At 47.6% G+C, this 9,614-nt stretch overlaps 1 long non-coding RNA gene across 1 annotated transcript; it reads right to left on the bottom strand.

Moving 5' to 3' along the window:
• Positions 1–1,880: 1,880 nt before the first annotated feature.
• Positions 1,881–2,266, bottom strand: LOC121587302. The gene is made up of 2 exons (XR_006004041.2): positions 2,179–2,266; positions 1,881–2,082 (listed from the first exon to the last, which is right to left on the bottom strand). It is a non-coding gene; the product is annotated as an uncharacterized LOC121587302 (long non-coding RNA).
• Positions 2,267–9,614: the final 7,348 nt, after the last annotated feature.

Genomic DNA, 9,614 nt, shown 5'->3' on the forward strand with positions numbered 1-9,614 from the left:
AGGAAATGTGAGTTAATGAATAACCTTGAGGTAGTTTGGTAGTGTCCTACTCTACTACAGTTTGGTAGTGTCCTACTCTACTAGAGTTTGGTAGTGTCCTACTCTACTACAGTTTGGTAGTGTCCTACTCTACTACAGTTTGGTAGTGTCCTACTCTACTACAGTTTGGTAGTGTCCTACTCTACTAGAGTTTGGTAGTGTCCTACTCTACTACAGTTTGGTAGTGTCCTACTCTACTACAGTTTGGTAGTGTCCTACTCTACTACAGTTTGGTAGTGTCCTACTCTACTACAGTTTGGTAGTGTCCTACTCTACTACTTTATTTACTAACTTGTTGTTGGTCAGGGATCATGTGAAATATGTTTTATGTAGTTGATTTAATGCACCAGATTGAAGACATCAGTGAGAAGGTAGAAGTCTGTGAGGTAGACCTTTAAGAAGTGAAACTACTCTCCTCAGATTCCTCAGGCTGTTTTCCCTCTATTTCCACGTGTACTTGTCCCTCTGCCACACAGCCCTGCTGGCTGTTAGACACACAAGGACACCACTGCTTTCCTTGAAATCAAACCATTTCCCTACCATCCCATTTAAGCCAACCAGATGTAAGAGGTGAAAGGAAAGTCCAGAACTGAAACTACATTCCTTCAATAAGGAGGGAACTAAGTCTGTATTCACTTTGAGTTTCACTTTCATTTGGTCCTTATTCAAAAAGACACACAACCTCTTTTCCTGGACATGAGACCCTTTCCACAGAATCTTTAAGGAACACCTGGGATAGGATAAAGTAATCATTCTACCCCCCCCAAAAAATAAATAAAAATAAAAAGTATAATTGTAAAGTGGTTATCCCACTGGCTAAAGGGTGAATGCACCAATTTGTAGTCGCTCTGGATAAGAGCGTCTGCTAAATGACGTAAATGTGCCCTTGAGCAAGGCACTTAACCCTAATTGCTCCTGTAAGTCGCTCTGGATAAGAGCGTCTGCTAAATGACTAAAATGTAAATGTAAATGTAATCTGCTTGCCACCAAGTCAGCTATTCTACAGTAGGCTACTAACAACACGTTCCTCTTATTGATTGGGTTAATAAATCAAGGTTATAAATATACCATATTGATACATTGGACCTTGTCCTTTTATCCAGGATGCAGACTCTTCTAACACAAACACAGTAGTGGATTTGTTTATGGTTGGTATTTGTATTATTATGTACTGCTACTGTGGAGCTGTTACCAACTCCCTGAAATAGGATCCTTTATTACAGGTAACAATCAGATATGGGTTCAGATACAATTTTTTCCAATTACTGTATCAGATCTTTTTTTATTTGTAAAGACAAGTAGTTGAATATTGGTATGTATTTGGAAATACACTTGAAAAGCCTTGGCATGTATTTGAAAATATAAAAATACACTGATTTAAATACAGTCCTATGCATTTAACCCAGGTCAATGTATTTGGAAATTAGTATTTGAAAATGCTTTCAAATAGTAGCCTACTTAAGGAAATTATTTGAAAATACTTTCAAATATTTCAAATTGAAGTAGTTGATTGGGGCCACATTATTTGAAAATACTCAAATATACAGGAAATAACTATTGAAATAACAAATAGACATGTCCAGTATTTTAACCCAGGTCAGGTAACAAACATGCATAGCCAGAATGTATGTGCAAATGAGCTTAATATTTTGAGTTCTCAGGAAAATGTATAGTGTAGTTGTCTCTCATTCAACAGAATATCAGGGAGGATTGGACATGCAATGCAAGTTCCACTTCTGTGCTGCTCAGACAGCTTGGATCATATCATGCCTCCAACATACTTCCTTTATTAGGTTGGGTGGGGGACTCAGGTGCAGAGACGGACACACGGACAAAGAGAGTAAAATTAGGATGTAGTTTATTCAACGTGTATTGGCAGAGAGAAGTAGTCAGGGTGAAGTAGCTTCAGGCTGGGGTAGGAGCTGAGTGGGGTGGAGAGCCAGTAGTCCTGAGAGCTGGATAACGAGGATGTCAGGCAACAGAGGATCAGGTAGCGGCGTGGGAATGGCAGGCAGGCAGGCAGGCAGCAGGAACAGAAGAGATCTGGTCGAAGGAGAGACAGGGTTACAAACGAGGCAGGAACAACAATAATACTGAGAGAGTACAACTACACTGAGAGTGCTGTACGGGCCAAGTTACCACTGGAAGTGTAGGAACGAACTGGCGCTGGAGAGGTGTCCAGCCCGGGTAGATATCTGCTGCTTGATTGGTGCCAATGAGCTGCAGCGATGTAACTGCTCTGGTGATAGAATGGCCACGCCCGCTGACCAAGAACCTCTGACTGCACAGCAGGGGGAGACAGACACAAACAACACACACAGGGGAGAAAAGGGAAACGAACACCAACAGGAACAGGACCAACAGAGCCGGACCGCAACAGTACCCCCTCAACGGGGCGCCACCCGGCGACCCACCCGGCTTGTCAGGGTGGTCCCTATGGAAGTCATTCACTAGCTGCGGATCCAGAATAAAACGTCTAGGAATCCAGGACCTCTCCTCGGGACCGTATCCCTCCCAGTCCACCAGGTACTGAAACCCTCTACCACGCCTCCGGACGTCCAGCAGTCTCCGAACCGTGTAGGCTGGATGGTCGTCAATAATGCGCGGAAGCGGAGGGGGATCCGCCGCGGACACAAAGGACTGGAGGAGACCATCTTCAGCTGGGACACGTGAAATGTAGGATGGACTCTCATGGCCTGGGGAAGCTTCAACCGAACAGCCGAAGGGTTGATGATGGATTCGACCTCAAAAGGACCCAAATATCGGGCGACAGCTTACGGGAGTCAGTGCGCAGGGGAATGTTGCTGGAGGAGAGCCAGACACGCTGACCAGGCTGGAACTGTGGAGCGACTACCCTGTGCCTGTCCGCCACCCTCTTATTCCTCTCTGCTGTCCGTAGAAGGGCCTCACGGGTGTCCACCCACACCTTGCGGCAGCGACGAAGGTTATCCTGAACTGACGGAACGGCTAACTCCCTTTCCTGAGACGGGAACAATGGCGGTTGGTACCCCAAAGCCGCCTCAAATGGTGAGAGGCCCGTGGCAGATGAGGTGAGGGAATTGTGGGCATATTCGACCCACGGGAGATGTTTGGCCCAGGTAGACGGGTTCTGGGATGTCACACAGCGTAGAGCAGCCTCCAGGTCCTGGTTGGTCCTCTCAGTCTGGCCATTGGACTGGGGATGGAAACCTGATGAGAGACTGACAGAGGCACCCAGAGCCGAACAAAACTCCTTCCATACCCGAGAAATAAACTGTGGACCTCTATCGGACACTATGTCCACAGGTATTCCATGGGGACGGAATACATGTAGGACAAAGAGGTCGGCTGTCTCACTGGCAGATGGTAATTTTGGTAATGCAACAAAATGGGCAGATTTAGAGAATCTGTCCACGATGGTGAGTATAGTGTCATTACCCTCAGACATAGGAAGTCCAGTGACGAAGTCCAAGCCCACGTGAGACCAAGGCCGACTCGGGACAGGGAGAGGCCGCAGCAGGCCCGAAGGAGCCCTGTGGGAAGCCTTATTTTGGGCACAGATGGAACAGGCCGCCACGTACTCCCGGACGTCAGCCTCGGCGGATGGCCACCAAAAGTGCCTCTTGAGTAGCGATAGTGTTCGTTTCATACCAGGGTGGCAGGAGAAGCGTGAGGTGTGGATCCAGTTGAGCACTTGCGGCCGCACGGCTGCGGGAACATAGAGAAGGTCGGGAGGCCCATCGGCCGGTCCAGGTTCCAACTCTTGTGCCGATCGGACGAGGGACTCGATTTCCCAATGAACGGCCGCCACCAAACAGGAAGCGGGCAGAACAGGTTCAGGATTGCTGGAGTCTTCAGTGTCTGTAAACTGGCGAGAGAGGCATCAGGCTTGACATTACGTGTGCCAGGACGATATGTTAAGATAAACTTGAACCTGCTGAAGAACAGAGCCCATCTGGCCTGACGGGAGTTCAGCCTCTTGGACGACTGGATGTAAGCCAGGTTCTTGTGGTCCGTCCAGACTATGAAGGGTTGCTCTGCTCCGTCTAGCCAGTGCCTCCATTCCTCCAACGCCAACTTGACAGCAAGCAACTCCCGGTTACCCACGTCGTAGTTCTTCTCAGCAGGGGTCAATCTCTTGGAGAAAAAAGCCACCGGATGGAGCTTCTGGTCCGTGGGGGAACGTTGTGACAGGACAGCCCCCACCCCCGAATCTGAGGCGTCCACTTCCACAACAAACTGCAAACTAGTGTCTGGATGAATAAGAACAGGTGAGGTGGTGAACAGTTTCTTCAATGTACTCACGGCTGACTCGGCCTCAGGCGTCCACAGGAATGGCACCTTAGGGGAGGTGAGCTTGGTCAGGGGGGCAACCACTCGGCTGAAACCCCTGATGAAGCGGCGGTAGAAGTTGGCGAAACCCAGGAAGCGTTGTAGCTGCTTCCGAGACGTGGGTGTGGGCCACTCCACAACCGCTCTGATCTTGTCAGGGTCTGGTGACACTTGTCCCCGCTCGATGATGAAGCCCAAAAAGGGGACGGACTGCCGGTGGAACTCACATTTTTCTGCCTTCACATACAGTTTGTTTTCCAGGAGGCGTTGGAGAACCAGACGGACGTGGGAGACGTGTTCATCCTGTGACTTAGAGAATATCAGAATGTCATCCAAATAGACAAACACAAAACGGTGTAGAAAATCCCTCAACACATCGTTCACCATGGCCTGAAACACTGCTGGGGGCGTTAGTGAGACCGAATGGCATGACTAGGTATTCAAAGTGTCCGAGAGGGGGTATTAAACCCAGTCTTCCATTCGTCTCCCTGCTTGATCCTAACGAGGTGGTAAGCGTTCCGTAGATCGAGTTTGGTAAACACAGTGGCACCATGAAGGGAGTCAAATGCTGAGTTGATGAGAGGCAGGGGGTATGTATTTCTGACTGTGATGTTATTAAGTCCTCTGTAGTCAATGCAGGGCCGTAAGGTTTTGTCCTTCTTCTCAACAAAAAGAACCCAGCACCAACAGCGGACGATGAGGGACGAATGATGCCAGAGGTTAGGGAGTCGCCTATGTAGGTTTCCCATAGCTTCTCTCTCAGGACGGGACAGATTGAAAAGCCGACTGGACGGCAAAGGCGCTCCAGGCAGTAACTCAATAAGCGCAATCGTATGGCCTATGAGGTGGTAATGAAAATGCCTTGGACTTGCTGAATACCTCGGCCAGGTCCCGGTACTCCTCCGGGACTGAAGAGAGGTCTGGGGTTTTGACTGGGGAAGCAGGGGGAGCCGACCGAGGGCGGAATAGCCGACCCAAGGCAAACAGAATGGCAGTGAGTGCTCCAACTGTGTATCTTGTGGTTTTGCCAATCAATATGGGGGTTGTGAAGGCTAAGCCAGGGAAAACCGAGGATAAGGGGGGAGGCCGAGGAGGAGACTACTTTGAACTGGATGGTTTCTTTGTGATTGCCGGACAGCATGAGAGAAACGGGGACAGTTTGGTGGGTGATGTTGGCAAACTGATGGCCGTCAATAGCGGTTACTGTTATAGGCTTAGGCAGGGGCTTAACAGGGATCTCAGCCTGAGTAACCAGGCTAGCGTCAATAAAACTATCCTCAGCACCAGAGTCGATGAGAGCAGCTAGTGGGAGAGATAGATTCCTGAACTGGACTGTAACTGGGATCACTAGACGGGGTGCTGTGGGCATTGAGTCCGGTCTAACACTCGCAAGTACGCCCACTTTTACCTGCGAGCTTGGTCTTTTGGGCGAATCGGACAGTTAACCAGGAAATGAGTGCGGTCCCCACAGTACATGCACTCACCAGCCCGTATGCGCCGTTCCTTTTCGACATGGGACAGACGAGCACGGCCCAGCTGCATGGGCTTGTCTAGTTCCGTGGAGGAATCCGCTGAGGTGTGTGGTCGGTGTCCGAGTGGTGGTGTAGCTTGGACTGCAGAAAGCGAGGGAGCCCCGTTAGAGGTGTGGACCCGACCGCCCCTCTCCTGTCTCCTCTCCCGTAGCCTGTTGTCTATTCGTGTAGCAAGGGAAACGAGAACATGAAGATTAGCAGGCTCATCACGAACAGCTAGTTCATTCTTAATTGTGTCACTTAGACCGTTAACAAACGCTCCCTGAAGAGCTTCGTGTTCCACTTGGAATCGGCTGCCAAGGTCCAAAAATCAATGGCGTATTCAGCCACGCTACCCGTGCCCTGTCGTAGCTTCAATAGTCTTTTTGTGGCGGTTCCGGCATAGTCCGGGTGATCAAACACAACTTTCAATTGAGAGGAAAAATCGTCAAACGACAGGCTGGTAATCTGCTGAGTAGAACAAGCCGCTTCTGCCCACATCAAAGCTTTGTCCCTCATTAACCCCAGTGCGTAATGTACCTTTGAGGATTCCGTGGAGAAAGACAGGGGCTTCTGTTGGAACACCAAGCGGCACTGAAGCAGGAAACCACGGCATTTGTTCAGATCCCCGGTGAAAGGTTCGGGTGCGGTTGTAGGGGGTTCCCGAAAGCAGGAGCGGAAGCCGAGCCTGGAGCCACTGTAGGAGGAACAGGCGGAGGAGAAGCAGAGGGAGAAAAGGTAGTGAGTGTTACCAGGTTAGCTACCTGAGAGGTGAGATGAGATACTTGATCCAACAACTGCTGGTTGTTATCCAATAGAGTCCGGATGAGTTGGTCGTGTTGTCCCAATAGTACTCCTTGTGAATGGAGGGCGTGTTGTACGCCATCCCCCGTTGTTTCATGTGGCATCTCTGCTGAGTCCATGTTTTGGCCAGTTCGTTTCTATTAGGTTGGGTGGGGGACTCAGGTGCAGAGACGGACACACGGACAAAGAGAGTAAAATTAGGATGTAGTTTATTCAACGTGTATTGGCAGAGAGAAGTAGTCAGGGTGAAGTAGCTTCAGGCTGGGGTAGGAGCTGAGTGGGGTGGAGAGCCAGTAGTCCTGAGAGCTGGATAACGAGGATGTCAGGCAACAGAGGATCAGGTAGCGGCGTGGGAATGGCAGGCAGGCAGGCAGGCAGCAGGAACAGAAGAGAGATCTGGTCGAAGGAGAGACAGGTTACAAACGAGGCAGGAACAACAATAATACTGAGAGAGTACAACTACACTGAGAGTGCTGTACGGGCCAAGTTACCACTGGAAGTGTAGGAACGAACTGGCGCTGGAGAGGTGTCCAGCCCGGGTAGATATCTGCTGCTTGATTGGTGCCAATGAGCTGCAGCTTGATGTAACTGCTCTGGTGATAGAATGGCCACGCCCGCTGACCAAGAACCTCTGACTGCACAGCAGGGGGAGACAGACACAAACAACACACACAGGGGAGAAAAGGGAAACGAACACCAACAGGAACAGGACCAACAGAGCCGGACCGTAACATCCTTTTCTGCTTTGATTTTTTTTATGGGAACAGGGTTCGAACTACACATCTCTTAGGGGTGGTCAAAGTGTCTTAGGGTTGCCTGATTCTTAAGGCGTCTGCATACTAGGTTCGGTTTGCTTCTAGCTAGCCTCTGCCGAGTCCCAAACAAACGTATGTTCCAGGTTTTTCAGGGGAAATGGAAAGAGAGCCAAAGATATGTTATAACTAACCCAAGATAGACCAGATCCTGTCGTTTCCAATGGGAGCAAAATGGATCATTTTGGGCAGAACAAGCAAGGAGGTGGGCAGAGCCAAGCACGAGCTAGCGAGATCCTATTGGCTCGTTCTAGCATTTATTTATATATTTCCGTTAGGGAATGCCTACTCTGTGAAGGGCGTGTGTCCAATAACTCAATTCACCCTTGCACTCCTATACAACATACTTTTTTAGAAACTTTGGCAACGGGTAAAGTCTACAAAACTGGTCCCCTCTGTTTGTAACAGATTCTAGTTTTCGAAACAGAAAACTGTATTGAGATCAAATATTTAATCGAGGAGAAAATTAGCAGAATGTCGTCCAAAATCCATCTCGCTCCATCTTCTCCCACTGCCGGTCACTGGGCTTCCCCTCATCACCATATTTGGTAGTGAGTGGATTATTTGTATTTTCACACAAATTAAGCCAAACAAAAACTCACTAAATCTTCTGAAATACTTTTTGTACATACTTGCACGAATTGATGTGAGATTGTGTTGCATTTGCCCTTGAGCAAGGCACTTAACCCTAATTGCTCCTGTAAGTCGCTCTGGATAAGAGCGTCTGCTAAATGACTAAAATGTAAAATGTAAATGTAATACATCCAGTTAAATATATGGCTCATCTGTGAGAGAGCCTTTGACAAGACTTCTGCTTTTGGACATTAACAAGGTGACACTCCATCTTAACTCCTCTTCCACATTTAGTGGATTGGTTGAACAGTGCAGAAAAGGCTCTCCTCCGACAGTTATTTTTTCTTCACATCGAGACCAGCATGTTTAAATTCTATTTAACCTTTATTTTAACATGGAATACATATTGAGACCTAGGTTTATTTTTCAAATGAGCCCTGCATAATACAACATAAATATACACATTATACACAATATATATATATATATTATATATATATATTCCTTTCAGGCCCACCCACTGGGGAGCCAGGCCCGGCCAATCAGAATGAGTTTTTACCCACAAAAGGGCTTTATTACAGACAGAAATACTCCTCAGCTCATGAAACATGGGACCAACACTTTACACGTTGCGTTTATATTTTTGTTCAGTATAGTTTCAGGCGTTTCTTTAATGCCTGCTACATTAGGTTAGCTCCTAGCAGAACCTGGCTAGGCGACATGAACATCTGTGCCTCGCATACTCCTTTAAAATACCTTCTCTAAGAAAACTAGAAAAAGCGGAATAGTACTTTGTCCCTCTTGAGACGCCGTAGCCTCATAATAGTCAGAATTCATCTAAGATAACTAAAGAAATCTATAATTAATTTTGACATTTTTGCAGAGGAGTCCTTAGTCGTACAATTTTACATCTAACTAAGATGTTTGGGTGCCGTATTTCTCAAGTGAAAAAATTTGCATGAAAACGATTAGTCTGTCATTGAATGAAAACATACACTTCATTGAAGAATCCCTACTGTTGACCAATCACCGACAAACAGGCTACCAAAACCCTTGATGAAGACCCAAACTTCACAAAAACGTCACAAAATGTTGTCACAATATATGAACGAACTGTTTCGCATGGGAATTATACGGACGCCTTTAGTGGTGCTAAAAATGTCTTAGGGTTGCCTAATGTCGTTATCTTTGAAATCATTTAGAAGTAGCGACGAAGGCCATGGTTCACTTCTGTATCGTTAGCCCCAAATGGCACCCAAATGCTATTTAGTGCACTCCTTTCGATCATTGCCCATAGTGCTCTGGTCAAAAGTAGTGCACCATATAGGGAATAGGGTGCCATTTGGGATGCAAAAGGAAAGACAGATTGCATCATCTCCCTGCCTTAAAAATGTCTCAAATTTCACTGTCAGAGAGAGTGTTTCTGAGAAACAGGAATTCCTGTGTGAAAGGAGAAGCAGGGAAAAAGAGAAAGCAGCTGAGAGACAAGGGAAACCCCCCCCTCTCTCTCTCCCCCTCTCCTTGGATGACTGTCATATAAATTCAGTATAAATTCAAGCCAAGC

Source organism: Coregonus clupeaformis, chromosome 18 (genome assembly GCF_020615455.1).
Source record: "Coregonus clupeaformis isolate EN_2021a chromosome 18, ASM2061545v1, whole genome shotgun sequence".
Lineage (NCBI taxonomy): Eukaryota > Metazoa > Chordata > Actinopteri > Salmoniformes > Salmonidae > Coregonus > Coregonus clupeaformis.